General features: G+C 38.0%; 1 protein-coding gene across 4 annotated transcripts in view; it reads right to left on the reverse strand.

The window, feature by feature from the left end:
- The window catches only part of Ptpn4 (protein tyrosine phosphatase non-receptor type 4), a 181,110-nt gene extending 170,134 nt beyond the window's left edge, over positions 1–10,976 (reverse strand). The window contains exon 1 of one of the 4 annotated variants that reach the window (XM_063258934.1): positions 10,285–10,976. The gene's annotated coding sequence lies outside the window, so the exon portion shown is untranslated. The remainder of the gene's footprint in view (positions 1–10,284) is intronic. The other 3 variants (XM_063258935.1, XM_063258932.1, XM_063258933.1) reach the window with 3 other exon arrangements.
- Positions 10,977–11,216: the final 240 nt, after the last annotated feature.

The following is an 11,216-nucleotide window of genomic DNA, read 5'->3' on the forward strand; positions in this document are numbered from 1 at the left end:
CAGCAGCTATGGAGGCTCTCTGAGATAGCCAGCTTAGAATCCAGGATTGATGCGGTGTGAGGAGTCCTAAGCAAGGGGAGATATACCCTGCTAATCCAGGAATAAAATAAGCTGAGAAAAACCAACTGGAAACACAATCCTGATGCTATGACTGGAACAGATAAAATCTCAGTGCCAAAGCTTGAACCCATGCCTCTGGAAACCGCAATTTGAATTTCCTGCCGCCGCTGCTGTGTCTGAATTGGCACAGCAGGGACAGAGAAGCAAAAGCTCTGAGAGTGGAAATTGGTGAACCGAATTGGAGGGGAACTGGCGGGGAGCCCTGCATCGACCTGCGGTGAGTGAGAGGAACAGGGACCATTCCACAGACTAGGAAGTTCCACAGATGACCTTCTGGGACCGGGCAGACTAGCCGGAACAGGACACTGCAGTGACTTTAGTCACATATTCCCCTCTCAAGTGGGATTGGTGGGGAGTGCCTGACCTGGGTGAAGCTGCAGACTAAGACCCAGTAGGCTAGGCCAAACCAGGTCCCAACATCTGGCAGTGCACACTAGCAGTGAAGTCTTTAGTAGGTTGACCTGGAGGGGCAAGCCCAGCAGAGGCTGCCAAGGTCTGTGTCTCCCTAGTACACTGCACTAGGCGGGAACACCTAGCCGGTGGATTCAAACAAACTGTAACCCACAAACAAAGAAACTGGGCCTCCTTGGAAGGAACAAAATTATGAGAAGAGGAGGCAACAAGAAAGGGTCCTCGGTCCCCAATCCTGAGAACACTGATCCAGGAAAGGTAAATGCAAAGGAGAATGAGGACAGAAAACATGCAATATATCAGACATGGCACCAATAGACATAAAGAGATATCTCCGGAGCCTCATAGACGAGTTCAAAAATGAAGTATTTAACGAAGTAAACCAAGATATAAAGTAGAATAGTTAGAGAAATGCTAAGCACTGCCCAAGAAAAAATAGATGGTGGAATGGGAGAACAGAAAAAAGGGGAGAATTGTTTGATGGAGAAAATATAGAATACGTGAAGCAGGTTCAAAGAGATTATCAGGAAACTAAAAACTCTATTGAAAGCTGGCATAACAGCTTGAAAGAAACTAAGGATAGATTATCTGAACTGGAGGGCAGATTTGTAATGTGGGAGCATGAAAAGAAAAACCTCTTAAAAATAACAAGGAAGGGGCCTGGGGATTTAGCTCAGCGGTATAAGTGCCTGCCTTGTAGGCAGGCAGTCATGAGTTCGATCCCCGGTACCGATAAAAAGGAAAAAGACAAAAAAAAAAAAAAAAAACCAAGGAAACAAACAGCAATAATACAAAGGCTAGAAGATTATAAGAGGATCTATAACTTAAGAATTAAGAATGTAAAAGAAGTAGGGACACAAACAAATGAACCACAACGGCTATTCACGGAAATAATCCAGGAGAATTTCCCTAATTTAGCAAAAGGTAAAGATACTCAGATGTATGAGGCATACAGGACCCCAGCCACCTACAACCCAAACAGAACTACACCCAGGCATATAATAATAAAAATCCCAGAAATCCAATATAAGAACAGAATATTAAAAGCTATCAGAGACAAGAAACAGATCACTTACAAGGGAACACCCATCAGAATTACAGCAGACTTCTCGGCACAAACCATCAAATCACGAAGAGCATGGGGGGAAATAATTCAAGCTTTGAAAGACAATAACCTCCAGCCAAGATTGATATATCCTGCACAACTGTCCCTAGAAATTAATGGAGAAACAAGGTGCTTCCAGGATAAAGAAGAACTAGGGAATTTGCAACCACTAATTCAACTCTACAGAGAATACTGCAGGACATTCTAAAAAAGAAAAGTACCAAGATTCCAGAAACAGTGGCAGAGAGGCCACAATGAATGGAGCAGAAAGCAAAATGAAGAAGACAAACTGACAACTAATGACAGAAACAGCTCAACAGAAATGAGGCAGAGAAGGTTGGATGGTAGGAACAGCTATTTTGGAGAAAACAAAACATCACAATAGCTAGTGCTGATTTAATATCATCTTGTTTTTAAGTCCCATCAAGTTTTTATTCTTCTGTCTCCATCAGTCTTAACATGTTACATCTTATTGGATTTTACTATATGTGATAATATAAACAAAAACTTTTATAGACAAGGAGATTATACAGAAACCATTTTTCATTTTCTGTTAGTAGGTTCTAAATACTGTCATTCTCTTGAATGGTTTTGATATGTGTGATGCTACAGTATACGAAGTTATACTCAAAGATCTCAAGGAAAGAGACACTATAGTAACTACTTTTATGTAAGGAAATCTTGTGGTTAAACACTATTTTGCTTAAATAGTTATGTTCTGACCTGTGCTGTTTTCTTGTTATGTCCTCTTTTATCTCAATCTCCTTTTTTTATCATTTACTTTTTTATTTTTATCTTTTTAATTAAGGGAAAAAATAAATTAAAAATGGCATGATATATTATAGTAACCCACTTTGATTTCCTATTAACTTGATTTGAAACCCTGTATTGCTCTCACCATCTTTTTTTGACTGATTTTCCTCTATTCTGTTTTGCTTGATAGTACCAAGTTTGAGAGTATAGGCAACAACTGTGAAGACAATAAGGTTCACTATGAAGCCCATTCTGGTTTGACTATTATCTTCTTTTTAAGTCCTGTAATGTCTCCAATGTTTTGGTTTTATTGGTTTTGTTCTTTACTGTTTTGTTCAATTTTATTATAACTGATGATATAGGCAATTCTTTTTAAGATAGCAAGAGGCATTATGGTAACCACTGTTGATCACCTTGTATTCTGTTTTTACATTATGTACTATGTCCATCCTTTTGATTTGACTGACTCTGTTTTGTTATGTCACATTTGGTTTTATTCTCTTCAAAAAAAAGTAGTAAGAACTGTGGGAGTAATAAAACCCAAAATGTGTAATTGTCATTGTAAAAAAGAGAGGAAAAGAAAGTGATCTAAAAGATATAACTGCATGCATATTTAAGTTTATAAGATAGATAACCATATTACTGAGCTTTGTTGGATCATTGAACAGAACTGTTGGCAGTCTCACTGTTTGAATGTCCACTTTATAATTTTGCAACTTGAACAACTATTTCTAAGATGACAATATGTAATCTATTAACTAGTTATTTCCTACTTTTTATTTTTTCTGAAATTCTGTATAACTTGTACTTTTTCTGTTTTTTTTTCTTTTTCTCCTTAAATAAAATTTTAAAAAAATAATTTATTGTCTTGAAATGAGACGGAGATGAAAAATTAAGCACCAGAAATAAGAAATGATTAGACACTGAAACTTGGTAATCCAATTAGTTATAGTAGAAGAAAAGAAAGGGTTAAACACAATGCTAAGGTAGATTTATATGGACATCTGAAAAGATCCTACTAAACTCACTATATAATTTGATCCAAATACATATATTGTGAATGCTTAAATTTTTAAAATTTATTATAGCAAAAGACACATTGCTATTAATCCTTTTCAAAATACTCCCCTTTGCTGCAAACATATCCCATTGTTCTTGCCACTTGCTAAAGCATTTCTGGAAATTTGTCTTTCATGAGTGACTTGAAGAGATATAATCAAAAATAGGGTAAATGCTGCTGCCAAGTGCCATCCATTCTGGCTTTTCCCCAATGTCAAAATGACCATGAAAGGTAAATCTATTCAGTACACAATTCAACAGTAGCACAACTAAAGACACAAATGAGGATTTTTAAATCTGCTTCAAAAAGTAACAAGAATGATAAGATCAGTGTGTTTGAAGCAAGTATTTGGAGGAGGATTAAAGGCAGTATACTTTTACCATACAGTAATAAAATTTTTAAAAAATTTAAACATTCACTGTATTTTTCCATCTTACTTCAAATTGTAAGTCAGGCCCAAGATACTTTAGGTTCATCATATAAGTTACTATTTTTCATCAGGTTTGAAATTATTTCAAAACGTTAAATTAAAAAGCATTAAATGAGAACTCGTGACCTTTGTATCTAGCAAACTACCTGGCCTTCCCTTCCTAAAGAAAGGAATATGTCAAAGAACAAATCTCATTATTTTGAATTTGTTTCCTCCTTTCCATATATCTAAACAGACTCTGAGTGCTAATAAAATTACCTAATCAGTTTTCAGTTCTAATCTCACACATTTATTTCCCTATTTGTAACTCTTCATCACTTCCCACCTGGTCACTCCAACAGCATCCTTATTTGATTTCCTGCCCCATTTCTAACCTCATTCTTGTACTTCTTTATATCCTTGCATCATAATCTAGATGTCAGGAGTTACCTTTGAAAATTTACATTTAATTGTGTCTCCTTATTCAAATACTTATAATTATTCCCTAATGTTAATGTTAAATTTCTCAGGCAAGTACAACAAAAAGATATTTTACACACATACACACTCACAATCAAATACACCGAAAACAGTAAGTTGTAAGGTAATGGGGAGAGGAAGGAACTAGAGGGGAATTTTGATCTGACTTTCTCAGTACTAACTTAGGGTTTGGTGTTCACTGTATTTTTTTTTTCTTATTATTATATAGTGGGGCTGCCAATAGTGAATGGGTAAACTTTCCAACAGTTGGAAACTCTAAAACTGTGCTTTTCTCTAAGTTGGCACCAAAAAAAAAAGGTAATTTTTAGCACATTTGGATAAATCAAGGAAACTAATGCCAAAAAGAAGCCATCCTCAAGGCTCTGATATGCCCAAAGGTCCTAACATGATCCCACTCACTGCACAAATACAAGAAGCCAGAAGATTCATCTGCTACCACAGCCAACACACATGCACATACACAAAGAGTTTCTACACAGGACAGACATCCACATGCACCCAGAGACAGACAGCCAGGCAGGCAGTCAGATTCACAGACAAGAAAGAAGACAACTTGCATTTCTCTAAGCACATTACGCACCTTTTCATACTTGTGACTTCTGTACATGCTGTTCTCTCTACCCAGATCCATTCCATTTCCACCCTCCAAGACCATATTCAAAGGTCACTTCTCATTTCCCCCAGATCTTATTACACTGTCACTGTGAATTGTGTATTGACATGTGTTACCTCTGTAGAATTTAGCTCAAGATAAAAGTTATACCTATTTACCTTTATACAATTGCTCCCAATGCAACAGACATGCAAAGGAATGTTGCCATTATCCTCCAATAAACCAAAAAATTTTTAAATATATTAATTAATCACATACAACTAAAACACCACCACCCACTGTAGGTACTTCTATAACAGACTGTGACATAACCTTGGACAGTTATCTCAGCCCTATAGTGTTAGACTAAGGAAATAAGCAAAATAAAACAAAAGTATTTACCAGGAGGTAAATGACTAAATCAGTCAACAATAAATCAACTGAATGTTTAAGCAATCATTTAAAATTATATTAAGGAGCATTATACTGAGAAAATGAAAAAAATAGTGATATCCACTCTCACCTATTGATATCTTCTTTTTTAAAGGACAGTGATGGTAGTTTTATCCTCACAGCAATTCAAGGCCAACTGGCTCAGAGGTCAAATAATACATCCAATGTCTTTGTGACCAGATTTCCAACCAGAGCCTGACTTCACAATTTAGGGATCTTTTCTCTATACTGCAGGCCTCAACTACATAATGTTTATTATATTATTAGACTCAAATTGTATCTTGGTCACACAACTTTACAAACAAACACAAAAAAGGCAGTTGACTTGGAAACAAAACATCTATTAGAATGGTGATTAAGGTTAAATGTTACAGTACTTATCATTTTTTTAAAACTCAAGTGACTTTTAAGAACAAAATTGCTGAACAAAGGACAAAACTCATGAGGCAATACAAAGGAAACAATCTTCTTACATTTAGTAGTTAACACAAAATTTTTTTTAAAAATGTAAGAAAGATGTACTAAATTATACCTGAACAAGCATACATTAATCCCTGGGCACTTGTTACTGGGACTCAGCATTTGATTATTGACTGGATTAAGATTCTTCTAGAAAAACATGAATTTTTGAGGTAGACTTGAAGAGAAGGCACACTGATTAGAGAGTTAGAAATGTTTAAACTGATGATCAGGGATGGAAGAAAAAAAAGAGAATTGTTTTTTTCTTTTTTTCTGAGAAAGAGTAAAAGCAAGTATGAGAAAAGAGTAGTAAAATGGAACTGGGGTTAATTTGATAGGCACTAGAGACCTGCTCTATATTTTAACTAGGAAAGTGGCATACTAAAATAGTCTTTAAAGATGCAAACTTTGTTATATTGCAGCTCAAGAACTAAATAACTTGTCTAGTATCACATATAAATTTGTGCAAGACTACATCATAGTAGAATTCAGACTGTATAAGAAATGAGATCTAAAGCCATTCAAGCCCAAATTGTTCCTACCTGCTACATCTGAGTGTAAGTTTAAAAAAACATTTTTTGAAGGGGGAATACCAGGAATCAAACTCATGACCTCGCACTTGCCAGGCAGGCACTTATGCTGCTAAGCTAAACCCCCAGGCCAAATTTAAAATTTTTAAATTATTAAAATTAATAGTTTGTCACACACACACTAGTGATATTTCAAGCGTTTCATAGCCACATATGGTTAATGGCTACCATATCTAGTAGTGCACATAAAGAATATTTCTATACTAATTATAACTCGATAAAGCTGGGAAAGAAAAATTTGTCACTGTAAAATGTTTAACCAACAACATTTATCTAAAGAATAAGATTCAGAGTTAGTAGTTTGATTACTACTCACTAGGACAACTCTGAGCAAGTTAATTTTCCTTAGCTTCTATTTCTGAGGTATGTGGGAGCGACAGGGTAGTAATAATGACTATCTCACGAAGTATACTTGATGATTAAGCGATAACATGAAAAACCCCTTGTATATACTGTATGGCACTTAACAAGATAATAAATAAGAGTATTTTTCCCTTCTGGACTCTTTTGTCTTTCTAGCATTCTTTACTCCCTTATTAAAAGACACAAACACAATAACTCATCCAAATTAACATCTTCCACTCAAGACATGACCATATGTAATTCTCATTCTGTTCTTATTAATTTCTTCACATACCTGCACCTGTCTCTTGGTGCTTCTACTTGAAGTAATAAAATGAAGAATGTGAGGGAAAATGCCTCTAATAAAGAGCATAATAAATTTCTCTACTTCTTCCTCCCACCTCATTATATATTTGATTATACCAATTTCTCACATAAATGATATGAAATACATTATACTGTTCCTAGACAACTGAATTTCTCCACACCATTATTCTACAGAACTTTTTACATTTCTTCCCACCATCTGTACTAATTGAATATTAAAAGAAATAATTACACCTTCCTTTTACAGCTCCTTCTTGGCAAACAAGAAAAAGATTTCCAGAATGCTAAACCAATATTCATTCTTCACTATTTATTCTAGTGAACTGATAAATTTGGTTTCATTTAGTTTTGTTTTTTAAGACAGGGTCTTGCTATGTAATTCAGGTTGGCCTCAAACTTGCTGAAATCCTCCTGCCTCAGCACCAGAGTGCTGGAATTACAAGCAGGTACCACCATGCCCACCTTGTGGACTCATAAATTTAATGTGTCTAGACTACACTATGTAAAGTATGTATTTAAAGCACGCAATAATCTAGAAAAACAACAGAATTCAACTCAACCAGCACATTTCTACCAACAACCAAGTTTTATTTAGAGGAACAATATATGTTTACTCACTGTAGTCACATATTTACATTCTTAATGAGTTCACTAATGTTGCACTCCTAGTAACTAACAAAGAATTCAACCAGAACTTTTAATCACTTGCCTTGAAACATCTATCAGACATTTTGGGATTTGTACCTACTTTTAAAGAGGTTTTGTTGTTTAAAAGTTATAAAATTGGGTCAGGGCTTAGCTCAATGGCATGTAAGTGTCTGCTTGTCAAACGTCAAGGTTGTGAGTTCGATCCCCAGCACCAAAAAAAAAAGTGATCACATTAACCCTCAAAGGAGGAAAAAATAAAAAGTACTTTCATAAACAGTGTCTCCTTAAAATTATCTAATGGCTTCTTAATTTGTTCCTTAAAGATAAGTTACTAGAAACTATGACCACTGACTCCCATTTTTTAGTTTAGAATAGGTCAAAAACAAAAATAAACCAGTAACACTAAACTGTCACTTAACAACTAATTATACTGTAATGAACAAAACTAAAATATTTGAATATACAAACCAGAGTTTAATTAAGAACTGACAGTGGCCATATACTATCAAACAAAACAGTTCAAAACAAAACTAAAACCACAGAAAAACCTGAGGATTTTATTACTATCCCACATTAATTAATCTACTTTATCAATTAAAAAACTAGAATTTATAGCTAAACTGATGAAATATAACTTGTGAGATTCTGTAGTTTTTTAAAAACTTCCTCAATACTAATGAAATATACCATTTCATTATGCTAGAAATATACAATTTCATTATGCTAGAAGTTCAAATGAATTTTCTTGAGGCTGCATTCTAAGTACATCGACCTAGAAAGTATTTTTAGCAAGTGTGTCCAATCAATGCTGGTTTTATACCTAGCCTAAATTAGAAATTAGGTGTCATACATTTAAAGTAACGATGTTACTAGGGACATTTTAAAGATATTCAATTAGGTCATAAGAGGGTAAAAAACACAAATTTGACAATTTACCCAAACAGCCAGAACCTATTAGAAAACAGGCAATACGAAAGTCATATCCTCATGTATTGCTACTTTTGTTCAATTTGTGATTTTCTAATTTAATAAACTTTAACCTGCTCGGTTAATATTAAGAAATACTACAGTGTGGGCCAGGGATAACATAGATCAGCGGCACAAGTGCCTGCCTAGCAATCACTTGTCGTGAGTTCCATTCCTGGTACCATGAAAAAAAAAAAAAAGATTCTAAAAACTAAATACTACAATGTCTCCTTGTGTTTTAAAAACTGACTTGCCTCATGTTAATAGATTAGTTCAATCACAAATATTATTGTGTAATTAAAAAAATGTTGCTCTGATAAATCACTCAAGATCACGATTTATTGGGACCATGCACGTGTGTCAAGGCAAAATCTACAAAGATATGTGGGCCATAAAAAATGCAGAGACCCAAAAATAGCTTTTGTAGTAATTGGAGCAGAAATTTATTGACAAAAAAACGCTGCTGTCCCCAGAATCATTGAACTCCTTTATTATGAGTTAGTAAAGCAGTTCTGTACACCGATATTTTCTCTCTGAAAGTTTTATTTTTCTTTAAAATTCAGCTGTATTTACATTCATCGAATTCAAGATTTAACTAGCATATTCAGCTCTCTTTTATTAAGTGCACTTTGGGCTCTGAATAATTATTTAAGGTCATCCCTTCCCCCCTCAAAAAATGACAGTGTTTCCCCCGTGGCACATTAATGTTCAGAAAAATGCCCAGGTTTTTATTGTTCCAGTCTTCTTTATACTCAAGTCGCCTTTTACAGATAGGACACATTAACTTTTTGATTTTTCCTCCAGAGACAAGTTTTAAATGTGACAATGGAGCCCGAGATCTGGTCACAAAACTTAGTTTTAAAGTTCTTATTCAAAAAGCAGATGGTATATTGCAGGTATCACAGGTCGTCCGAGAACAAGCAAATCGTCCTAGTGTATTCTGATGTCACTCTATGATGCAAACCCAAGTCTACCATACCAAGTTTCACAGAAACATCCATGCATATATATATGCACAATCTTATAAACTGTTCCATTGAAGGAAGCCTTAGGAAATGCAACGTTACATCTATTTATCATAATACAACTTTTTAAAACCCTAATACAGATTCCTACGCACAAATATATACCGGTACAATTATAAAGGGCTTTCAAACTTTAATGGTAAGGATAGCGTGTTCATGCAGTCAACTTGCAAGCAGCACTCACACAAGCCAATGTCGGGGGGCGGTGTCTACCAGCAGTGGAAACTGAAAATTCTAAAGTCTTACCTACAGTTCAAATACCTTGGAACCTTCCATCTTCGAACCTATTCCATCCCTTGTCCCTTTGCTCACCCGGTAACAGAGATTTCAACTATAACCCCTGGAAGCTCCAAAAGCAGAAGTCCCAGGAAGATGGGAGAGGCTCTTCCCGTTCCTAAAAGCAACCTTGTGCCTCTGGCTTGCCCCACCTGGCTCATCTCCCACGAGCCGCACACGCCCCAGGTAATACCTCGAACACATCAGGCAGGGCCGAGAGGCCGGCGGGGACTTGAGCGCCTCTTACCTACGTATCACAGCCCCGTCCTCTCGGCTGGAGAATAAGCTTGGAGGCCCGGGAGCGCCAGGAAGAAGCACGTCCGTCGCGCCACTCCGGGGGGGCTCCCTCAGCACCCCCCGAGCAGCCGTCGCAGCGGCCGCGCCACGGGCCCGAGCCGCCAGCACCACCTCATATTGCGGGGCTGCGGCGGGCCAGCGCGCCGGGAGGCGGGCAGCCGGAGCCCGCTCCCACCTCCCGGCCGGAATGAGCTAATCCACACCCCCAAAGTGCCGTGGGGGAGGGGAGCTCGGAGTGGGGGCTTGGCCCCAAACCTGCGACCCCTCAGCCAAAGCCAAATTTCTCCGGCCCAATTTCTGAGGACCCTAGAGTCCGGGAGAACAATGTAGGGGGTCGCGAGGAGCGGAAAGGGGCGCAGCGCGACGTGAGCGTGTTGGCAATCCTGGCAGCGTCCGTGTGTGAGTGCAAGAGACGCTCAGTCACCCCCCGCCTCCTTCTCCTCCTCTTCTTCCTCCTCCTCCTCCTCCTCCTCCGTCTCCTCCTCCTCCCTCAAGTACACCCCGTCTCCTAGGCCGCAGCATAGCAACCGAACATGGTGGCTGCGCAGGCGCAGCCAGTCAGCGGCCTGGAGCGGCGGCGGCAGCAACAGGAGGCGGTCTCGCGAGAGGTGAGGTCACGCCCCTTCCCCCTGCTAGATGTGGAAAAGAGTTTGCACCAGCCCGGACGCCGAGGGACACGCAGGTGCGAGGTGGGCCGGGTTTAGGAAGGTTCCAAAGACTGACTGGAGGAGGGATGCAGCGACATTGTCCCGCCCCATGACCGCGCCGCGATTGGTTGTTTGGATTCTAACCACTCCTACCCCCACCCCCGCTGGACCCAAGGACCTGAGGGCCGCTCGAGAAACGGGGAGAAATGTATATGTTAAAGGGGGAATTCAGGTC

This window comes from Cavia porcellus, unplaced genomic scaffold, assembly GCF_034190915.1.
Source record: "Cavia porcellus strain 051 isolate PalLab524CR breed Dunkin Hartley unplaced genomic scaffold, mCavPor4.1 scaffold_12, whole genome shotgun sequence".
NCBI lineage: Eukaryota > Metazoa > Chordata > Mammalia > Rodentia > Caviidae > Cavia > Cavia porcellus.